At 38.2% G+C, this 9,301-nt stretch overlaps 1 long non-coding RNA gene across 1 annotated transcript; it reads right to left on the bottom strand.

The window, feature by feature from the left end:
* Window positions 1-334: 334 nt before the first annotated feature.
* LOC134482783 (uncharacterized) lies at window positions 335-1,459 on the bottom strand. Its single transcript, XR_010059330.1, has 2 exons — window positions 1,363-1,459; window positions 335-586 (listed from the first exon to the last, which is right to left on the bottom strand). It is a non-coding gene; the product is annotated as an uncharacterized LOC134482783 (long non-coding RNA).
* Between the last annotated feature and the right edge of the window lie 7,842 nt (window positions 1,460-9,301).

Genomic DNA, 9,301 nt, shown 5'->3' with positions numbered 1-9,301 from the left:
GGTATTGGTGTGCTGTGCACTCTGATTGCTCACGTGATCTGGGCATGGGATGCTTTCTCTCATTTGTCACAGATCTTTTGACGATTTCATGTTTTATTTACCAGAGTCCATTTGTCTGTGCTGGCTCAGCTCCTGCAGCACAGGTGGCTGATTGAAGCAGCCATTAGCTGATGGTATTGCAGTTTGAGGGTGTGTAAAGAAATTTTATGACCGTATCCAAATGCAGACATCAAAACTGTGTGCCTAAAGATGTCTGACAGAAGACTCCTTGCAAATGTAAACAGAGGTTTTTCAAAGCTCTGATGCTTATAAATAACCACATGAAATGCACATATTGTGCTTACATTTTACATGATATACTTTACAGAAAATGATTTTTCAAACAGAAAGAATTTCATCATCAATATAGAAAAAAACCAAAAGGCTCTTTAAGGGACTTTGATAAGATTTCATTTACGAGCTCTCCAGACTGAGGTGGAATGGACTCCTAATCTCTGCTACTGTTGTATATAAGGAGGTGACAGAGAAGCTCTGAGGGTTTCTCTCTTGAAATGCCATTTGACTTGTAGGCGTCTATGAAGGACATCTGAAAACCAAAATAAGAATGTCATTAAAAAAAACCCAAAAATAAAATCTCTGTTCAAATAAATCATCTTATGCATGATGAAAGTAATCTCCATTTGTTCTCATTTCCTCTTATCTGAATTGTGCTTGTAATACAACCCTCTGAGAAACCACAATTACTTGGTTCAAGTCCTAATAATAGTATACATAAAACTCATCCTGAGATATACAATACACCCTGATTGGTAGAATGCTTGTCTAATGGTTGTACCTTAGTGCTACATAAAACTAGGGGCAATGGCACATACGTATACATATATCACACATATCACACATATATTACATATATATCACTTTGGCACTAAGGCAGGAAATTAGAAATTCAATCCTATCTTCTACTTTGTAGACAGGAAAATCTTAGCCAAACTGGTCTATACATAATGTGTCACAACAAGCAAACAACAAAACCCTCATTGAATTAAATAACTGAAACGCTTCAACCATAATCTTAATTTCTAAAATCCTATTTCCCAATTTCTTTCATATATGCAAGGTGATGGATTTACTTAGAACAAAGCTTTTACATCTATTTGTATGAACTCGACATTTGGAAAAACTCAAGCATTTATCTCAATTGATTTGTTCCTAATAAAAGCTGTAAATATGTGTTATTGTGACACTGAGAAAATTAAGTAATATTCTCTACAGTGCAATTATAAATCCCTGAAGCAAGTCCTAAAGGAGCTGTGAACACTGAAGTTTCCAGAGCACAGGAGTGAATATGCTTAAACAGTTTACCAGAATGCAGCTGCAGACAATTCTTCAAAGGGGAATAATGCATGAATCCTGTGGAGATTAGTACAAGAAGTAAAGAAGTCTCAAGTCGAGGATGCTAAGGAAAGAAAGGTATCAGAAAATTAGAGAATTGAACAAAACAAGGAGCAAGTTACATAATAAAGATGCTTCTAGAGGATTTTATTGTGAAAAAGAGTTGCTCAGATGATCAAGAAAATTTTCTCCATTGAGAGACAAACATGACCTCAGAGTTTAATCTCCAAGAAGCTGTGTCAGCTGGTTTTAAACTCTTTCCCAACTCTCACACTTTCTAAACAACATCACTCAATATGGTTTCACTTTTTCAAAAGACTTGGAAAGGATAGATGAATGATAGATGGATAGATAGGTGAATAGATAGATAGATAGGTAGATAGATAGGTAGATAGCCATTTTTCTCTTTGAACTTACTAATATGTACTTAAAAAACATGGGAGGTTCTGCTTCTTTAAAGATACCCTGTCACATGACTTTAACCGACTCAAAATGGATTGAGAATATCATCTGTCACTTAAATCTCATTCAAATGTTGTTCTTTTTATTATATTTTATTATTTTAACCATAAATATATTTTGATAACATTCTTCTCCTCCTCCAAGTCTTTCCAGATCCTCCCCATTCCTTATCCATCCATCCTTCAGTTCCTTCCTATAAAAACAAAAATCCAATACGACAACAATCCCCCTGAAAATAAAGCAAGAAAACAAAATTTAAAAATACCCACAGAAGAAAAAATAAACGAGTACCAAATTGTAACTCAATTAAACCACACATGGGCACCCATATGCACAGGCACACACACAAACACAAAATCTGCAAAATCCATTACCTGTTGGTCAGCCACTCCTGAACACAAAGTCTTTCCTGGAGTGCTTAATATATCCAGTTCAGTTGATAACCTTTGTCCTGTGATATATTTCATTCATTCATTCATTCATTCACTCACTTACTCACTCATATAAAAATAAAATATAATAAGATAAACCAAATTCTATCACATTAAAGTTGGATAAGGCAAATCAACAGAAGGAAAAGAGCCCAAGAGAAGGGATAAGAACCAGGTGACCACTCATTCCAACATTCAGGAATTCCATTAAAAAAAAACTAAACTGGTAGCAATAATATTAGCACAGAGAAATAACTCAGTCAAACTGTCTTGAAACCACGAGAACCTGAATTCAAATCTCAGCACCACAGCCAAAAGAGAAGCCTCGCACTTCACACTTGGAATCATAGCTCTGGAAAAGCAAAGGCAGGCAGACCTCTATGGCTCACTGGACAGCCATCTTACCTGAATCAATCAGGGGCTTCTTGGCCCTGAAGAGATTGTCTTTAAAAAACAAAGCAAGATGGAATGATGTGAAGCGAAAAGTTGTCTTCAGCCTCCACATACAGGAAATATATGTATACTTACACTTGCACAAACATGTTAACCTCAACATATGTGCACACTCACACACTAAAACAATTCTTAGAGTTAAGTCAGTCATCATTCACCCAAAATTCAGAAAACAACAGTAATTTAAAGAATCCTAAGGATATAACAAGTTGAGAGTGCTGGGGTTGAACAGATATGACTATACCGGATTTTATCCCTCTTCACAAAAATTCTGTGCACTGTGCATTTAAATGCCATGCTCTGTTTTCTCCCCTGAAAATCAACTCTATTTTGTATAGTTAAAATATCTAATTTTTTCAGAAGAACATAATGATTTGCCCTGCCTATTCATATTTTTAAGACTTAGGCATAGCTCCTTGTAAAAATGTCATAAGATACAGTAACTACATCACATGTATGAAATATATATCATCTACTTTCAATATTAAGTCAGTATTCAAGACAAAGACAGAGCAATTACAATCAGAATTTACCTCTAGAAACATGAGAAAACTTTCCACTTTTCTTCTTTAGACTTCTAAGACATTATCGAGCTTTGGTTTAAGTCAAGGACTTCATGCAGAACCTCAAGAATGGTAGGTGAAATCAGGCATAGCTCAGGAAAGAATATTCCTTTATAGTCAAGCAAGTATAAAATTTATTTTCTAATAAATTATTTTTCTTTATGAGGTGAATATGTGACTATGTATCTGTGAGTGAGTGTGTATTTGTGTGTGAAAACTAGATATCAATATTAGACATTTCTTTGTTAGTTTCTACCTTAAGTTTTAAGAAAAAGAACTGCACTGAATGAGGAGCCTTCCAGGTTTTCTTGAATGATTGGCCTCTGGAATTTAACTGGCTTTACCTCATTTGTGCTGGGATTACAGATGTGCCTGGCACATCTGGCCCTTTGAATTAGTGCAAGGATCCAAACTCACTTCCGTGTGCTTGTATAACAAGAATTTTATCAACTGAGCTGTCTCTCCCAGTCCCCTTCCCAAATGAACAATTTTAAACACACAATGGAAAATTTAATAACTTGATCAGTACTAAGGATGTAACCTGTACTTGACTGGCATTGGGAAGGATTTATACCCAGTACTCAGTGTTGCAAAGAAAGTTAATCAAACATATTTTCGTACCTTAAAACCTAGGACCATTTTGTGATTCATTACTACATATTCATTACTATAGGCAATTGCATAAAATAATTCAATTAATTTTAAATATTTGTATATGAGTGGACTAGAGAAAACAACCACATGGTAATGCCTGGCCCCACTTACTACTGCTGATATCATATAAGAAGTTCATTGGAAAATTCATTCCTGCTTAGAGGGGGAACAAAATAATCATGGGAGGTAGAGGGTGGGAGAAACTTTGGAGGAAGAGAGGAAGGGGAGAGGAAAAAAGTGGGGGGAAAGCAGTATCAGGTGTGGGAGGATATGGGTAGATATACAGAGGATCATGAAATTGAACAGAGGTGTGTAGCAATGGGGGATGGGGAAATGGGGGTAGCCAACAGAAAGTCACAGACGCCAGCAAAACAAGAGGTTCCCAGAATCCGATGGGCATGACATTAGCTGAAATACCCAACAAAGGGGAGAGAGAACCTGTAGAGTCGATATCAAGAGGTTAGGCATGGCCATTGGGACCACCCCTCTCCCCTTGCCAAAATTTTAACCCAGAATTGTTCCTGTCAAACAGAAATACAGGGACAAAGTGTGGAACAGAGACTGAAGGAAAGGCCATCCAGAGACTGCTCCACCTGGGAATCCATCTCATATGTAGACACCAAACTCAGTCACTATTGCTGATGTGCCTGCTGACAAGAGCCTGATATAGCTGTCTCCTGAGAGGTTCTGCCAGCACCTTACTGATACAGATGCAGATGCTTGCAGCTAACCATCAGACTGAGCATGGGGACCCCACTGGAGGAGTAGGAGAAGGACTGAAGGGGTTTGCAACCCCACAGGAAGAACAACAATATCAACTAACCAGATGCAGAGCTCCCAGAGACTAAGTCACCAACCAAAGAGTACACATGGAGCGACCCATGACTTCAGCTCAATATGTAGCAGACAATGGCCCTATCTGGCATCAATGGGAGAGGAGGCCTTTGGTCCTGTGAAGGCTTGATGCTCCAGTGTAGGGGAGTGCCAGGACTATGAGTTGGGAATGAGTGGGTGAGTGGGGGATCACCCTCACAGCAGCAGAGGGAGGTGGATGGGATAGGAGGTTGTGGTGGGGAAACTTGCAAGGGTGATAACATTTGAAATGTAAATAAATAAAATAATAATAATAATTTTAATTTAATAATAATTTTAAAAAGAAAATTAAAAAATAAAAAAACAAAAATGCATTAAAGGATAATAATCATTAAGTCTAAAAATTTTTCATCCATTAAGTAAACCTAGTGTGCTAAATTTTTTTTCTGTATAAGTTTCAGCAAATTAAGTATCTACCCATGATTATTATTCATAGTTACAAAATCAGCCATTTTACATTTTCTTTAAATGTAGAGTGATAAAACATTCATGCCTAAAAGGGATATATCGATGTTTATTAAAAAGTTGCGATATCTGTGTCTCGTGAGTTAACTAAAGTCAGCACAGCATGTTCTTCCTGCAGTGTCTCTTATCATAGACTATTTACTTGGCTACTGTCCATGAAAAATTATTGTTTAATAACAGCTAAGCATGCTTAACACTGCAATCTATTTATTGATTCCACTTATTTGCTATCTTTGAAAATGGATACTGAGCATAGAAAAGACTCTATATGCTGTCTACCTTCGATTATTGTATCTAAATTCCCTCACTGGGACACCGTGGTAAACTTACTAATTTTTTAAATTAAGCTTCTTGGTAATATATCAAAAAAATCAGTAGTTCTGCTTTATAGAAGTGATAAATGGACTGAGCGAGACACCATGAAAACAACACTCTTCACAACAGCTATAGTTAATATAAAATATATTGGCGTAATCCTACCAAGCAAGTAAAAGACCTGTATAACAAGAACTTCCAGCTCCGAAGAAAGGTATCAAAAAAGATATCTTACGATAGAAAGTTCTCCCGTCATCATGTAGGATCAACAGTGAAAATGGCCATCTTACCAAAAGCAGTCTACAGATTCAATGCAGTTCCCATAAAAATTCCAATTCAAATATTTACAGACATCGAGAGAGCAATTCTCAACTTCATATGGAAAATAAAAGTTACAGGCTAGCTAAAACAATCCTGTACAATAAAAGAACTCTGGATGTATCACCATCTCAAGCTCTGTTACAAAGCTATAATATTAAAAACTTCATGGTATTGGTATATAAGCAGGTTCAGCAAAGGAATTATATCAAAGACCCTGTAATAAAGCCATGCAGCTACAGACACTTTATTTTTGACAGACAAATGAAAACCATGCAGTGGAAAAATGGAAACGTCTTCCACAAAAGGTGCTTGTGTTACTGGATGTTCGCATGTAGAAGAATGTACCCTGAACATTCTGAGCAAAACTCAAGTTCAATTGTAACAAAGTCCTCAACATGAAACCGGATGCACTAAATTTAACAGAAAGTGGGAAATAGCTCTAGGCTTAGATTTTTCAAAACTTACTTTAATAAGGACTCTCTCTCTCTCTCTCTCTCTCTCTCTCTCTCTCTCTCTCTCTCTCTCCTTTAGTTCTAGCTCAATGTTCAAATGTAGGAGAGAAAGGCTGATACATGGGATAAGGGGATGTAGACCTATTTAGAAGTAGTTCTTTGGGTGATTCCCATCTCTGTGTGTCAGGATAGCTGTAGTACAGTTCAGTAGTGTCACCAACAGTCCAGTTCAAAAGTGTCACCCAAGATCAATCAACAATAGTAGAAACCTAGAGGCCTCCACTGAATTAGCGTGAGTCAGCAGGAGCAAACAGGACCAGCCAGAATGCCAGGAGTTTTCTGCCATGCCTCTCAATGAAGGGAAGATCACTTAAGATGCAAGACCAAAGAAGCATTGCCCAGGTAGCTATGCAAGTGGGCTGCTCCTGTCTTTGGAGTCCCACTTCTACTCTCTTGAAATACCACAGGTCCTCCCACAGGTCTTGCCTCCATAAAACATCAAATGAGTCTGCCTTGGAAAAACACCATGAGTCAGCATCACATGACACAACCAGGAACTTCTATTTCAAATAGCTTTGAATACATTGGTACAGGAGACAACTTCCAGAACAGAACATTAATGGCTCAGGCTTTCAGATAAAAAAAATTGATAAATGGAACCGCATCAAACTGAAAAGCTTCTGGAAGTCAAAGGACATTGTCAATAGGACAAAACCAAAAGAGCAGACTAGAAATTGGGAAAGGATCTTCATCAACCCTACACCTGACAGAAGGCTAATACCCAAAATATATAAAGAACTCTAGGAGTTAAACACCAATAAACCAAGTAATCCAATTAAAGAATAGAGTACAGAGATGAGCAGAGAATTCTCAACAGTGGAATCTCTAATAGTCAAGAAGCAATCAAAGAAATGTTCAATGACTTTAGTCATCAGGGAAATGTACTGTCATCACCAATTAAACTCCACTCAGATCGCCCTGGTGGTAGTGCATGCCTAGCTACCTATCCCAATGTTCTGGGCTCCTGAATGAAAGACACACACACACACACACACACACACACACACACACACACACACACGCAGCCTTCTATTTTTATGTGCCTTAAACATTTCAATGCCTGGGCACTTCCAAACTTCCATGTGGCTAACTAACACCTCCCCTCCCTAGTTATTATTTACTAAAATCTATATTCCGTCTTTGTTGTCCAGTGGGGGAAAGGAGTGGAGCTGCTTTTCCCAAGCGCTTACATGATTCATACATATTCTCTTCTGTACCCCTCAGGCCTAGTCTTTACTCCTTTCCCAGCATGGTGGTTCTAACTCCATTTTGTCTCTTGGTCCCCTTGCCAGTGAATCCTAAAGTCCCACCTCTGTCTCACTGCCTAGCCATTGGCTGCTGGCAACTTTATTTACCAATCAGAACCAACTGGGGGCAGGGACCCTCAGTGCCTTACATGTGTATCTTCAAGCAAGTTTTAGAACTCAATGAATAGAATACAAGCATTAGACCAAATCCACAACAGAAATGGAAATCAAAGCAACTCTAGGAGTCCATCTTCCATCTGTCAGAATGGTCAAGATTATAAACTCAAGCACTTGGTAGAGAGAACGTGGAGCAAGGGGAACACTCCTCCATTGCTGGTGGGAGAGCAAACTTGTACCGCTCCTCTGGAAATCAATTCGGGATTTTCTCAGAAAATTGAGAATAGGCCTACCTCAATACCCAGCTGTACCACTCCTGGGCATATCCCCAAAATCCTCCAACATACTACAAAGACAATGGCTCAACTACTGTAGCAGTTTTATTTCTAATAGTCAGAAACTGTAAACAATCCATGTGTTCCTCAACCAAAGAATAGATAAAGAAACTGTGGTTCATTTACATAGTGGAATACTACTCAGCTATTAAAAAAACATGGGCGTCATGATACTTGCAACCAAATAGATAGAACTAGAAAAATCCAGAGTCAACTAACTTGCACCCTTGGGGGCTCCCAGAGACTGGACCACCAACCAAAAAGCATACAGGCTGGACCTAGGCCCCCTGCACTGAGATGACAGATAAGCAGCTTGGTCTTCATGGCAGTCCCATAACAACAGGAGCAGGGGCTTACACTGATTCTGTTATCTGCCTGTGGGTCCTGTCCTCCTAACTGGTCAGTCTTGGCTGGCCTCAGTAGGAGAGAACATACCAAGTCCTGCAGTGACTTGAAGTGTCTCAGGGGAGACCTCACCCTTCTCAGAGAAGGGGAAAGAGGGGTGGGAGGTAGGGGCCATGTAAGGGAGATCTTGCATTAGGGGCTGAGACTGGGATTTAAAGTGAATACATATATCAATGGGAACAAATTTTAAAAATTTAAAACCTAATATAATTATATGCTTTTATATGTTTTAGATACTTCTCTATAATATGAAATAACTCCACACATCTTAAAAGTAACATGGAATTACCTGCCTTTGACATAGTTTTCAGTACCTAGTTCTCATTTATAAAATTGTCATTTGTCTTTATGACTGGAAAAGTATCACTGTAGGAATGGGGTTAACTGGTGTTGGTTACCTTATAACATGCTCAGTTTTGTGATATTACTATGATTTATGTAAAAAAATTCCATGAGAAAACATCAGCTAAAATAATACTGAGAATATATAGCAAAATAGTTAAATATTATTCTACCATAATAATATAATCAATTACATAACGACTCAAAAACTGTTCTAAATTAAAGAAAATTAGACAGGCCAGGCAACCCCATGATCAATCATATTGATTAGTGGTGGTGGTGGTGGTGGTGGTGGTGGTGATGGTGGTTACAGTTGTGGTGGTTTGTGTTCGTGGTGTGTGTGTGTGTGTGTGTGTGTGTGTGTGTGTGTGTCTGTGTGTGTGTGTGTGTGTGTGTGTGTGTGTGTGTAATATT

Source organism: Rattus norvegicus, chromosome 17 (assembly GCF_036323735.1).
Source record: "Rattus norvegicus strain BN/NHsdMcwi chromosome 17, GRCr8, whole genome shotgun sequence".
NCBI lineage: Eukaryota > Metazoa > Chordata > Mammalia > Rodentia > Muridae > Rattus > Rattus norvegicus.
Note: the sequence above shows the minus strand (reverse complement) of the source record. Positions and strands in the feature narration are given on the sequence as shown.